Here is a 15,176-nt window from a genome sequence, read left to right as displayed (position 1 = left end):
TAGCATATTCTGTACATGTGCAGTGTGCCGAAATTCTTTCACTTTTCTATGATTTACAAATAGAGCCGCCATCTTGGAAACTTTCCGTTAATGTTTTAACGTAGGTCTATTCCTCCGTTACATTTAATGGCTGGTTCAACCGTTAAACCCGCCGTTAAATTCTAACTTTATTTTGAGCAACCTCATACCAATAATAGTGAAATTAAACGGACCGTTAAAACTTTAACGAGCCGTTAATTTAACTGAGGTTTTGAGCAACCGGCCCCTAATCGATTTTGGCAATCTGTGTCTGCCTCTGTTTCTCTTTTCATTTTCATCTGTCCATCTTTGTTTTGATTTGCTGACCTCATTGATTATTCATAACTGTCACGTGCTTGTGCTCCGTTTACTTTCGTAGGCTTTCGGAACTGCTCGGAATAACTCCGAGTAGGCCATAGCGGATTTTTTGGTAACCACCAAAAAATAAATATGGTCTGAAAATCGTGTTAATATCAGGCCATCGGAGTGGAATCTAGAGACGAAATTTTGCACAACGCTAAAATAAGGATGCCTTTTCACGACAGTTGTGTTATTTTTGTGTTTTATAACCAAAATTCTCGCTGAACGTACAACTTTAAATGAGCAAATTTCTACATTCTTTTTTTGCAAATCAGACTGCTGACAAAAGATTAGATCGCAGATTTATAGATTTCTGTTTGAAAATTAATGTGTAATGGCATGATACAATATCACTTCTTGAACTTAAATAAGAAAGTATGCAGTCTTATGGCACTATTTTTCATGCATTTTCGCATAAATTGGCTCTTTCCAAGCCAAAAAAATAAAGAAGTTGTTAACACTTCAATCTGTGAGAGTGCAGCTTTAAGTCAATCTTAATCTTAGGGTCATACATCATTGACTAAATTCACTCTATTGTTCAGTAATCCGATTAGCTACATACATATTATTCTCTGATTCAATTAGTCTGACCACTATTAGCAGCCTAGTTTCAGTCTAGCAAATTAATTCAACACAAGTTGTTTAATTCTTCCGAGACTGACAATGAATTAAAAACCCACATTCATGAAAAATATATTTGATATATATGAAAAAAAACACACAAAAAATACTAGATTCAAGAATAAAAGAAATATGCATCCTTAAATATATATTGCATATAAACAATTAATTATCTTTTACAAAGTTAACCTGACTGGCTGAGTTACAATGTTTTATCTAAAATTGTTGCCAATTATATTTAATAGTTATATAATTATCATGTCTATCAAACAAACCAATAAAATGTCATTAAATATTTGAGATACATGTAAGCACAGGCTGACACAAGAACTAAATATTTAAGTCACAGTTGACAAGGCAAACAGTTCCTACCATGATATATATATATATATATATATATATTTATACACATGTATGTCAATAATTCTCGAAAATTGTTCCACCGCCCCCCCCCCCTCCCATCGTGAATCTGATATCCTGGCCTCAGATCCCTCTTCCTCCTCTCTTTAAAATGATCCTCTTTTTGCCATTACTCTCTCCTCTCCATTGAAGTTAGCCTGCAATTTAAGAAAGGAAACTTTAAATTTCACACAAAAATGGCACTAATGTTTATACCAGCACATTTGGCATATATGACAAGAGCACCACCTGCGGGTTCTGAACGCTCATCTGATTATATCCTTTTATTGTAAATTTATTTCATATTGTTCATTTGAAAGTGAATATTCCAATGTTTAAAAGTGATAGCTCTGATAGTTTGCTTGTAAGCGGCCGTCTAAGCACATTATTTTATTAAACTTAAAAAAAATTAGACTATAGTCCACAAATACTGAAATATCCCCCATCCTCCCATCCCTTCCAAATGAGTTTGATATATTGAAGGCATAATCCTTTCATTTTCTATGAAGAAGCTTAGTGTCCATTTATCAAAATCAACCAAAATTCACGTTTTTTACCCTAAAAACAGGTGAGACTCAATATCTTTAGGGTATAATGTGAATAAGGGTATTAGATGTACAAGTTCCTCAAGTTTCGAAGTGACAGCTTTGATAGTTTCCATGTAACTGACCTGAACGCAAAACTTAACCCCAAGGCAAGGATAATAATCAAGTGATGACAATTGCTGCTTGTCATTTTTTTCAATAATGTATGAATTTAACAGTGTTTATTAAAGGGACTAGACACCAGATGATACAATGGCAAAAAATAGATAACTGTCAAAAACTTACATACAATTGATATACTAGTGTATAACTTTTAATCTTACTTTAATAGCTATATAACATATTGCTTAAGACACATAATTTCACAGCTTTTGCACATTTTGTCGATATAAAACTTTCTGGGGTGTGTCTACCACATATAATATCCCAGTAAGTTTAAAAAAGCATCAGTATATTTATCTGTATTCATAAATGGATATAATATAAACTTGGAAAACTTAATTCGCTATTTTTACACAAGGAAACCCAAATGAGATAGTTAAATGATTGCACTGTTTATTTTAATCATGTAAAATTATTTATTGTATAATTATACCCATCATTTAATTATCCACACGTAATACATATCGCAAAATACAGTAGTCTGTATTCCACTCTAGTGCACTACAGCCGTTTTCTACTCTTGTGACTTCAAGTCATAACAACTTTACAAGTGTCATTGCGTGATGTTAAAATGATGTCATAAAACAAAATAATGTGTCCTTAAAGGGACTGTGTCACAGATTTGCACCAAAAAAAGTTTTTTCTGTAACGAATCTCAGGACAATTATCTAATAGAATGTGTTACGCTTTGATGTCATAATTGTAAAAAAAGTACCTAAATGTAAAAAAAAAAGATTGTGTCGGAGACCGGGTCAAACCCGCGTCGCCAAAATTGAAGTCCAACTTCACGTGATAACACCTTCTAGCCAATCACGCATAAGGAATGAATTCTACCTTGTACACATACCAAGTTATCTTTTTTAATGGAAAAATACGAAGTAACTGCTAAACTTAAATACATTGTAAACTATGTGGTACTTCAATTAGTACGTTTCAATGCATTGTACACATCGATGCCAAGTTTATGTCATTTTTCGACAATCGCTATTTCATCATCTGTGAGATAGCCCCTTTAAAATGACATTTATTATGAAAACATGCGGCTTTTAAGTGATGTAACAAGTAAATTAGTAATTTATATATAATAAAAGGGTTATTAGTATGGCGTTTTGATCCGGGAGGCTTGTGCCTTGTGAAATCCGAATCTGCAAAATTCCACTCAAGTGAAATACAACCTCCCGGATCAAAACACAGTACTAATAACCCTTTTGTATTACGTATCAGCCTTCTAAATGATCACATTGACAGTTCTAGGCTTATTTTGAAGAAATACTGTACTTGCCAACCTGGTGTCTAGTCCCTTTAAGTTTATGGCTATATTGCGCACAAATAAAGTAGGTATGTTGCATGAACATAATCTTCAATAAAAAAAGCCTATTCAAAATATATTGTTGAATACTTCAATAATGTTTCAAATCTAATGGAAATCAGCCAACTTGAGGTAGTCATTCTTTTTTGAGACATTAACAAAATAAAAAGACAATAAAAAAGTCATATATGCTCATTGACTTAAAGAATCCATGATAGCAAATTGATTGTTTAGTTTTATTTAAACATAATTTAATCAATGACGTTCTAATGAGTAGGTCATATTTATGGAATAAGACAAAAAACTATATCCTATACATGTGTATGTCAAAACTTTGCATTCATATATACATACCATTCAACTTTGTCTTAGGTGTTTGTTGCATTTGCAAGTCTAGAAGAAGATGATGATGCTGGTGTTCTTAAAGAGTGTGTTGCTGGTGTTCTTGTAGTTCGAGTATTTTTATTTGGGTAGCTGTTGTTGCTGATGTATGTGTTGAGAATGAATTTGTTCTTGAAGCCGATGATTTTGTAGTTGTCCCTGCAGGAAGTGTTGATGTTCTGGGGTTGAAGTTGTTGTTCTTGAAGATGGGGTTGGTGTTCATGTTCTAGTAATCAGAGTTGTTCATAAATCTGGAGTTGCTTTTGTTTGTTCAGAAGTATTGTAGTTCTTATACGCAGGGTTGTTCTTGTAAATTAAGTTGTTGTGTCAGGGGTTGTTTCAGGATCCCACTCAAATATGTCGAAGGCCTTAAAAATAAGAGAATGTGAAGCTGTGACAAGTTTTTTTAAATGACAAGAAAGTTTCACATTTTAATTATATTTTTTATTATTAAATTTAAGTTAACATTTTATGCTGAAGTTTAGAATGTTACAGAATATATATATATCCCTCCTTAGTTCAACCACCACTTGAAAGATTAAAACTTAAATTGTCACTATCAAGATGTGTTTTATTACCCCCAATTAACCCCCTAATTCACTCCATTTGTTAGGTTTAGAAGTGTTACTATGGATACCTTTAAAGCCAATATTCTTAAACTAGTATTTTGCTTCAAACACTTTCAACAGAACCTACCATAAATCAAGAGTTGAAGTGGGCCCTGGGCCCCTGACAGCCAAGAAAGAACTTTACATTTGCAGGGCTTGTGATTATTTTGATCACTGATATGACAACATGGACATAATAAGGCCTTTACAAATCTTTGTTTACACCCATCTGAATTTTTTTTTTTCCTATATTATTTTATTGCGTTTTGATCAAAATGCGTTTTTTCAGAGACCTAAAATAATACCCTGATACAGGTCAGTTTGCTAAAGAATTATGGTCGTCCAAAAAAAAGTCATGCCTACCTATCTACCCTTTTTTGGGGGGATGTTAGTAGAAACTAAGAATATTTGTTTGGTCTAATCAAGGATTTAATTTGAAGACAGTTTTGCTGCATACTGTATATATTTTAACTTTTTTACATTGAATTGTGTGGGAGTAGGATTTAATATATTGGTGCAAGGTATTTTGATTATAACAATTCCAGGAAGTTTATCAAAATGCTAATCTTTATGCAAGATGTGTCATGTTTGGTGTCATTATTTTGCTTTTATAATTCACTTTTATATTGTATCAATGTAAAAGTTTAATTTTTATTACAAGCAAATGAGGAAAATCAAAATCTAATCTAATCCATCTACATTTCATGTCAGTATTTATCTTAGCTCCGCCCCTTTCACTGGACTTGACATCTGATTGGCTGAGTTAAAGTGCCTTTTAATGTTTCTTTATGAATGACAGTTTTATACAGGGAAAGCCTGGTTAATAATGTGACAATCATTATTCTGAAAATGCCCGTGCCAAAAAAGCTGCGCTAAAGCGTCGCAAAACGATGCTAAAAGCGCCGCAAAACGATGCTAAAAGCGCCGCAAAACGATGCGGTATTGGCCAAAACAACGAAGCTTTAGCGAAGCTTTCAATTTGTTAAAAGCGCAGCTTTTGCGAAGCTTTTTCCTTTTTTGTTTGAAATAGCGAAGCTTTGTGCTTATTGGCCAAAAAGCGCAGCTATTCGCAAAAGCTGCGCTTTTTGCTTGAAATAGCGAAGCTTTTGCAAAGCTTTGTCCGGAAAAAGCGCAGCTATTCGCAAAAGCTGGGCTTTTTCAGGCCAATACCGCACAAAGCTTCGCTATTTCAAGCAAAAAGCACAGCTTTTGCAAATAGCTACGCTTTTTGAGCCAATACAGCAGAAAGCTTCGCAAAAGCTGCGCTTTTCAAGCAAAAAGGGCAGCTCTTCGCAAAAGCTACGCTTTTTTGGCCAATACTGCAGAAAGCTTCGCAAAAGCTGCGCTTTTTGTGGCAAAAAAACACAGCTCTTCTCAAAAGCTGCTTTTTTCCCTCCAACCCTCTAATACTATAGGGGATAAAAAGCCTCAGACTGGTGTAACAAAAAACTTTTAATAAAATATATATCATATATACATCAATGCCAAGTTTATCTCTAGTTCCCACATGATATGAAATAATATCCCATTGATACCTGTGTATAAACTTCCCCAATAAAGAATAAAAACAAAACATTATGACCTTTTATTGCTGTATTAAAATGTGAAATTGTTGAATATCAAATTTTTTTCACTGATACTATAGTCTCTATTAAACCACATGGAAGCATATTCTAAATGTTTGAAATCAATATTTATACTTAATATTGTTCATTTTTGTTTAGATCGTTTAATTATTTACACCATTAGTTGGTGTAGAGGCATACCTTTCAGTATGATCCCTAAATTGTAAACTTTTTTTTTTTAATTGCCAACTACATAGTAAAATGACTTTTTCCATACTCTGCCTTATGTTGCCCTTTTGTTAAATTTAGAGGTTCCTAACAGCTCTGTTTATTACACAGTGTGAACTACCAGATTGTTAATTAATACTTTACATAATGGATCAATCCAATTTTCAATATCTGGTAGGCCATCTGGCAGATAGCAGTTTTATTACCCCTTGTAAAACAACACTGATTCTTATCAGATGTACATTTAATGGAAAAACATTCTGATAGATATTCTGTTAAGCCAAGGGTAAAAACAGAAATCAATGAGTTTTAAAACTATGTCTTATAAATTTCATTGTATTTTTAAGAGCTGGATATCATTTTGAAATATAAAGTCCAACATGTTTAAGAAAATAGTCACTGAGGTTATTAAGTAATTGATAAACAACTAAAATAAGTATAAGATCAGAATATTTTAAGAACTCACCAGTATTGCATGTCATCTTTTACAAAACATCAAATGATTGGATTGTCATTCCAAATCATAGTCCATGTTCATCTGATCTTATGATAGTTATATCATAAATTTAATATCATTAATTTATCCCTTTAATCATCAATCGTTGTTATTTGTGTAAATTCATTAATGCCTTTAAAAACATCCAACCCTTCCTGCTGAAATCCCAACAAAATGGCCGCCCCTATTTTAAATTTGGTTCTGAGATTCTGATTGGTTGTTGTACAAATATGGCTTATCATGGGAATGGTTTATGAACAAAACATTAAGATCTTATGATGATAACATGTATAGAAATTTAAGTAATATGAATTCTGTGAATATTCAGTTGAATGCAATTAATAACTGTTTATTTTGTAAGTGTATTATTTTGCATAATATTATAAAATTATGATTTATTGCATTGATTTATTAAAAATATCCTTCTTTATTTCATTTTGAATCATTAATTGATAGTTCATTTATTCATCCAGCCATCTAAAAGTAACTTATTAAGTAAATTAATTAATCAATTTATTAATTATTAATTTATTTATTCATTCAATTATTTATTCAAATTTTCATTCATTCGTTCGTTCGTTCGTTCGTTCGTTCGTTCGTTCGTTCGTTCGTTCGTTCATTCATTCATTCATTCATTTATTATTCATTCATTCATTCAATCACTAATCAATCAACCAACCAATCAATCAAACCACCAGTTAATCAATCAATACATCAGTAAATCAATCAAACATTCACATTCATTCATCATTCATTCATTTGTGCAATCAATCAATCATTCATTCATTCATCCATGTATTATTTTATTTTTGGATTCAACCCTTTTTTTTCCATATTTCATTCATTCATCAAGAGATTGAATACTTCATTCAATCAGGAATAGAATGTATGAATTTGATGAATGACTGAATATTTTTTTATGTTATTGTAGATTTACACATGGATAAACTAAAACAATTAAATTACTGCTGATTAAAAAATTTCTTAACTTGAACATGAATTATTATAATTGAGATGAAATGCTTTTTTTTTTTAAAGAAAAAATTCTTCAGCTAAGAAAAAGCACTTATTATTTATATTTAATACACTTAAAACCCCCAAAAAGTGCACCTACAAAGAAAAAGATAAAAAAAAATAAGCTTTGTCTTTTCTTTTAAAGCTTCGTCTTTGGTTGAAAAGCTTCGTCTTTTCCAAGAAATATTGGCCATCTTAAATTTCAAAAAGACGAAGCTTTTTATGCAAAAGACGAAGCTTTTATGTTAAAGACGAAGCTTTTGTTTAAGGAAAATATGGCTTAAACAAAAAGACGAAACTATTTTTCAAAAGACAAAGGTTTAGCGAAGCTTTTTTACTAAAAGCGAACCTTTCATGAAAAAAACGCAGCTTTTGCGAAGCTTTTGAAAAAAGCGAAGAAAAAGCACAGCTTTTGCGAAGCTTTTGAAAAAAACGCAGCTTTGGAAAAAAAGCACAGCTTTAGCGAAGAAATAGCTTCGCTAAAGCTGCGCTTTTTATGAAGCTTCGTTTTTATTTGGCATATTTATTTTTGCTATAAATATGATTATGAATGGGCTTATAATTTATTTAAGATAAAAAAAATAATATGCAGTTATGCACTTTAATTGATCAAAAAACATGTTCCTTAATTATGCTTAAAATATAAATCCTTATAATATTGGAAGAAATACATGACTGTCAATTTAGAATTGAACTTCAATTTCATAGCATTTAACAGAATTGATTAAAATAATTGCTTATATGGTCATGTTGATTTATTCATAGGCTTATAGCAAAGAGGGAAAAAAATAAGAAATATAATTATATATAATCATATGGAAAGGAAAAATTGAGGTGAATTTTATGGAATGTAGGACGAAGTGAACCACTTCTCAAGTGAACCAGGACTAAGTGAACCACTTGGTGAGACGAAGTGAACCATCTATATGTTATATAGGGAATATTCTCTTAATGTAATATTATGTTTCAGAGTAACTCGGAGTTTATTTTCCTGAGTATAAATGATTTAATAGGTAATATGAATAAATTGTTAATCAAAGTGTTTATTTATTAGAATTCTGTATTTTGATATAACAATGTTTTGAAAAAATGAAAAGAAAAATGAAAAACAAAATACCTTTTTATTTAATCCTTATAATGAATATATTATCCTACTTAAAAAATTAGTTTCTATTTTTTTTTTCAAACTGACTATAAAAACGTTAGGGTCGGCGCCTATTCCGTAGGTAGGGTCGGGTAACCCGAACCAAATGTATTTTTTTTTTAGGCCTTGTTATTATTTGCAATTGTTTAAACCTGGGAGTAAGATAACATATTATTGGTCCCAGTTTAAACATAATTTGGCTTTAAGTGTAATTTATTCAATATTTTTACCAGCTTTCTTTGTACGGTGCACTTAAAGCTACAACATCACAGATTGAACGTTTTGACAACTTTTTATTGTTTGCCTTGGAACCAGCCAATTTTTGCAAAAATCCATGGAACCAGTTATATAAATAAAACTACTAATAAAAAATCCAAAAATGATATAATATGCATTTTCCTTAAAAAACATCAATTTTTCAAACAAAAAAATGTGAAAATCTAAGATCTGATTTTGTCAGCAATCTTATATCATAAATATATTTGCAGATATCTAGGCAGAAATTTGCTCTTTCCAAGACAAACAAAAAAAAGTTGTCAAAATGGTATATCTGTGAGAGTGCAGCTTTAAGGTCATATAACACCTAGATTTTAGAGTAATTAACAAGTCTTACTTTTTTTTAATTTTAAGTTTAATTGGCTATTATAAGGGCCCTTTCCATATCTTGATTAAGATTTTTTTTTATTGGAAAAGTTTAATTATGTTCTCTCCTACTATTTTCTAATTGTTGACTTTTTGTTAGTAGAGAATTTTAAGGGCATTAATGGTACAAAAATACTCCTTTAGCAAAAGTTCCATCAACGGATGGGGGTAAAACTCCCCCCTTTGGTTTCAAAATTTTGTTCAGTCACACTTGGGTATATGTAAAGGGATCAAGCCATCATAGGGCACGGGCATACCTTCATTATCTCAACAACAACAGGATCAGAGTGGCATAAATGCAGCCACAGAGACAATTATAAACAAAATACTTCTAAAATAGACCTGCCACATATGAAAAATTCATAAAACTATACATGAAATAGACTTAAATCATACTGGATTTGCAATTGCAATTGTGTTATTTGTTATCGCTGATTTAAAAGCAACACTATTTTTAGAATAAAGGAATGGAAATCCTGAACAGAATTAAGTCTCTGACTGTTGAAAAAACTACATCAGCCAACCTCAAATACTCTAAGGCTGACCAACAGTAATCTTTCAGTAGGGACTGAAAACAAGGAGGCACACTAGGGGCGCTACTGTGCTATTCCCCTAAGTCATTCAAAGTACCCCCTAGCGGACTTGCGCCCAATTCTTAGCAAAATATTGTGCATGAGTGTAGACATTAGACATATATCTATATAAGATATATATAATCCAAATGTGAACTTATTTGACAGCTTCAACGAAGGAACGGAGAGAACTCAGCGGATTATTTTGTTTCGCCAAGGCATGTAGGAAAATGAAACCCATTTCATCATAAATTCTGTTTATTCCACAATTTAACAATTGTAAAATATTCCAACTAAAAAAATAATATCAGTGTCTGCAATTTCAGAGTACCATCCACTCATGATATATTATCATTTATCATGGTGTATTTAATTAATTAAGTCATTTTGACATCCTACTGTTAGTTTTAAAATAATATACTAAAATAATAATTATGGGTACATTTACATTACCATGACAGTCACGCCAATGGGAATACTTATTTAGGGACTGACATTATAATTCACCAGTCAATTGTAACCACAGCCCCCCCAGGTCCGTGGAATAGCCGGGACTTTGACTTTCAGTCCAGCCGACCCCGGGTAAAATCCCCGCTCTGCAGGGACGAACTGATGGTTAAACCCCGGCCAAATGCCCCCGCACCCCAGAGACTCTATATAAGGCCCAATCTTGGCTTAATTTGGCCCTATGACAAAACCACCGCGGTCACCCGGCCCTGCGGGACCACCTGGAAAGCAAAAACACAGCCCTTTTCCTCGGCTATCCCCGGTATACCCCCGGACCTGGATGGGGTGGGCCGGGGCAGTGGTTACAATTGACTGGTGCATAACATTGTCAATATAGAATTTAGTTACCCTGACATGGGGACATTTATTCAGGGTGATGGACATAACATTGACATACACTATTGTAATAGAATTTCTGACATTAACTTTGAAAAGATACACACCATGAGGACAGTTTAATTCAGGGACAAACATAATGTTCATTGGCATACACTAAAGTAATGGTTATTCTGACATGAACATTGCAGAGAAAGCCATGGGGAGACTTATTTAGGGAAATAACATTGGCATACAATTATATAGTAATTAGTTATCCTGACATGTACTTTACACAGAATCGCTACATGGTGACAGTTACTCTGGGACGAACATTACATTTACATACACTATACTAATAGTATTTCTGACATGAGCATTGTAAAGACACACACCACACACCCTTAGGGTGACTTAATTAGGGACAGATATAACACTGATATACAATATAGTAATTAATTATCCTGATGTGTACTTTACATAGAATCCCTACATCATGGGACAGTTAATCAGGGACGGACATTACATTAACACCACTAGAAATAGTAATTCTGAAATGAACATTGCAAAGACACACACTATGGGGAATTAGTTTATCAGGGCCTGTCACACTAAATTGACATACGATAGATATAGAAATAGTTATTCTGAAATTTATGAACATTGCAAATACATACCCCATGGGGACAGTTAATAAGGGACGGACAATACATTGACATACACTATAAAAATAGTTATTCTGATAGGAAAATTGTAAAGACACACACCATGGGGACATTTCAGGGAAAGACATTTCATTGACATACATTATAGAAATAGTTATTCTGCCATTATCATTGTAACAACAAATGCCATGGGGACAGTTATTCAGGGACGGACATTACACTGATGTATACACTTTTATAAGTACTAGCTATTTTGACATATTAACATTTTAAGACAAGCGCCATGAGGACAGTTATTCAGGGACGGATGTTACATTGACTAGACTTAATTGACACACACTATAATAATAGTTATTCTTACATGAACATTGCAAAGACACACATCATGAGGAGACTTATTTATGGACAGACATCACACTTGACAATAACCATTATGATACTAATAATTATCCTGACATTTACTTTACATAGAATTGAACCATTAATGGGACAGTTATTGACAGGGACAAACATACATTGACTAAATGACATTATACTATATAGTAATAGTAATTCTGACATGTACATTGTAATGACACACTCAATGGTGACAGTTATTAAGGGACGGACATAACATTGACACACACTCCAGAAATTGGTATTCTCAAATGTACCTACAAAGAATCTCACCATGGGGACAGTTATTCAGGGACAAGCATTACAATTACATACAATATAGTATAAATAGTTATTATAAAATGTACTTTATAACAAAAAATGACATTATAGTGACATTTATTCAGGGACGGACATTACATTTGACTTTCAATATATAGTAATAATCACAATAGTAGTTCCCATGGGAACAGTTATTCACGAACAGACATTACATTCATGTATACAACTTACAAATTAATAATTCTGAGGACAGGTACATTGAAAGTAATCACATCTTTGAAACAGTTATTTAGACCAAAATAACAGTGACATATACTATATGGTTATAGTTATAAGGATATTTACATGGAAAAACACACACCATGGATACTGAGGGAAGAATTTTACATCTAACAAGCCCAACTATGCTACCAGAAAGCCCAAACAGTAACAAAAATATGTCAAATTATGCACATACTGAGTCACAGTCATCCAATTAGACTTTTGGAGGTACAAGCCCGACTTCTAACACTAATGCATGGCATTAATTTTTTTAACAAGCCCTGCTACAAAAAATTTGGGCTGGTGTCAATTTTGACCACTGCAGTCAGCTAAATATGCCATTAATATATATTAATCATGCGCCAACCTGCAGATCATTTATAGGCAAAACTGTTGTCTGTGTCATTAAGAAGCTTACTAAATCTGAAATCTGGGGGCAGATCATGACAGTTTATATTGCATAGGATGTTGAATGCCCAATAACAGGCAAAAGACTTTCATGAAAAGAATAAATACTTTTAATAATAATGTTGGTTTTTTCTCGACGTTTTTTTAGGAGGGTGGGGGGGCCGTGAATACCGGAGGCCTTACCTAGGGTCCTTGGGGTACTAGTCTAAAATAATAGACTTGTTATACGGGTTTCTTCCAATCCCTAATGTCTAAACAGGTTTGTGCAAAAACCGGAGGTGTTTGAAAAATATTGAAATTGTATTGAGTGAAGTATTTTATGGTTGAAATTGATCATTAAGGTTCATATTCATAATTTACCATGTAAAAGAAAAGTTATTTTGCACAAAACAAGCATTTTATGCATTAAAACACATTATTTACCTTTCCAATAAAACGAAAGTTGACTGACACAGACAACAATTATGCCAAACGGAACAACTCGACCCAATCGTAATACGTCGGCCAACTCCGACAAGCTTCGAGATAGACCGTCAAACTTATAATTATTCGTTGGATACTTATTTTTTGTGTACGGAACTAATATAAGATAACATAATCTGGTAATATTACTTGTTTTTATGATATTTAATGGACGCAATATGCTTTAACCCGGAACAACTACCCACTTTTGTTGCAAAACAATTTGTACATTAAGGATTTGCCATATCAAAAATCGTAAAAAAATCTGTCAACGTACAATTATTTGGACTACTTGGGGTACGGGATCATTTGGCAGGGATTTTACCGGCAGTTTGTCCCCACAGGACAAGGATTTTACCCGGGCTTGGCTGGACAGAAAGCCAAAGTCCCCACTTTTCTCCGGACCTGGGAAGGCTGTGATTACCGGAGGCCTTACCTAGGGTCCTTGGGGTACGGGATCATTTGGCAGGGATTTTACTGGCAGTTAGTCCGTGCAGGACAAGGATTTTACCCGGGCTTGGCTGGACAGAAAGTCAAAGTCCCCGCTATTCTCCGGAACTGGGGAGGCCGTGATTACTGGAGACTGGGTGTATACCGGGGATAACTGGGGTAAATGGGCCTTTGCTCGGTCTTAGCTGGACCAAAAGTCAAAGTCCCTGCCATTCCCCGCCAGACCGGGGGGGGGGGGGGGGGGGTTACAACTGACTGGTGCATAACCAAGAGTTTTCCTACTTCTTAGCCCCAGGTGCAAGTCACATAATCAATAATCGCCTTATATATTATGGGTTATGTGCATTAAGATATTCTTATTAAAAATGTTTGTGTCAAGTAGATCTACCTGTGTTCTTAGCTGATACATATTCACACGGACCTGGTTTATAGGTCCGTGATATTCAACAAGCCACACAAAAATGCAATAGAATAAAATATATGACTTACCATGGAAGTTTGGGATATCTCCATTTTGCAAAACTTAGTGTCATTCAGTCATTCTGATTCATCGTTCTGCAAAGTTTATCTTCTATGAAAGACAAAATAATTCGTCTGACACATTCGTAATTTTCCAGGTCGACGTTAAATTCTATACACGCTCACGGTCTGACCATTGGAATCTATACCGCCTTAAAATTTTCCGTAAAGTAAACCATGAAACTGTTGACTGCGACCATTTCAACTAGTTCTACTTGGTCGACGTTATATTCTTTTCCAGCATGATATATGTACCCTGGTATTGATTATTGTAATTGTATGTTTGTGCTAAACCGGTTTAAAGTCAGATTCAAGTACCAATAATTAAACAATTTTAAGCAATATTATCTTTTTAACGTAACAACTCTTTAACGTCTCGTATAATTTTCATTCCTGCAGTATTTTTAAAGACAGTTAAAAGAGGAAGATTATTTTTAAAAAAGAGGTTACATTACACTATTTCATAATTTACGAAATTAGTTAAATTACCTTTAATAATATCATTTACATAACTAACATGGTTGTTATATTAAACATATAAGATATATATGTAGTAACATTCGTTTTTGCTTTCAATGAAGTGCAATAATCGCGTTTTAAATCATAAATAGTCAAAACAGGTTTTGCTGGGTTTTTCTCCCGTAAAAAACACACATAAATTTTCTGTTGTTCTTTAAATAAAAGCAAGTATTTCAAAATCCTTAAACAAGTGATAATTAACATCATAACAATAATATAATAGCTCAGAAGTGGGGTTTTTACGGATTTTGCATTATCGGTAAAATCTTGGAGTTTTATCCCGCAGGAGAAAAACCCCGTACTGAAAAGCGGGTTTTTTTCGTTTCGCGTTATTTCACTTCCGGTGTCG

The 15,176-nt window shown here is 33.2% G+C and overlaps 1 protein-coding gene and 1 long non-coding RNA gene across 3 annotated transcripts in view; one reads left to right on the top strand and one right to left on the bottom strand.

The window, feature by feature from the left end:
* LOC128243530 (uncharacterized) overlaps positions 1-15,176 on the top strand; it is a 47,923-nt gene that overhangs the window by 24,116 nt on the left and 8,631 nt on the right. The window lies entirely within an intron of this gene.
* On the bottom strand, positions 1,463-14,412 carry LOC128243540 (uncharacterized). 2 transcript variants are annotated; one of them, XR_008262850.1, is made up of 3 exons: positions 14,279-14,412; positions 3,769-4,163; positions 1,463-1,556 (listed from the first exon to the last, which is right to left on the bottom strand). It is a non-coding gene; the product is annotated as an uncharacterized LOC128243540 (long non-coding RNA). The 2 variants fall into 2 exon arrangements; XR_008262851.1 differs by lacking the exon at positions 14,279-14,412 and adding an exon at positions 13,301-13,329.

The sequence above is a fragment of the Mya arenaria genome, chromosome 8, assembly GCF_026914265.1.
Source record: "Mya arenaria isolate MELC-2E11 chromosome 8, ASM2691426v1".
Classification (NCBI taxonomy): domain Eukaryota; kingdom Metazoa; phylum Mollusca; class Bivalvia; order Myida; family Myidae; genus Mya; species Mya arenaria.
Note: the sequence above shows the minus strand (reverse complement) of the source record. Positions and strands in the feature narration are given on the sequence as shown.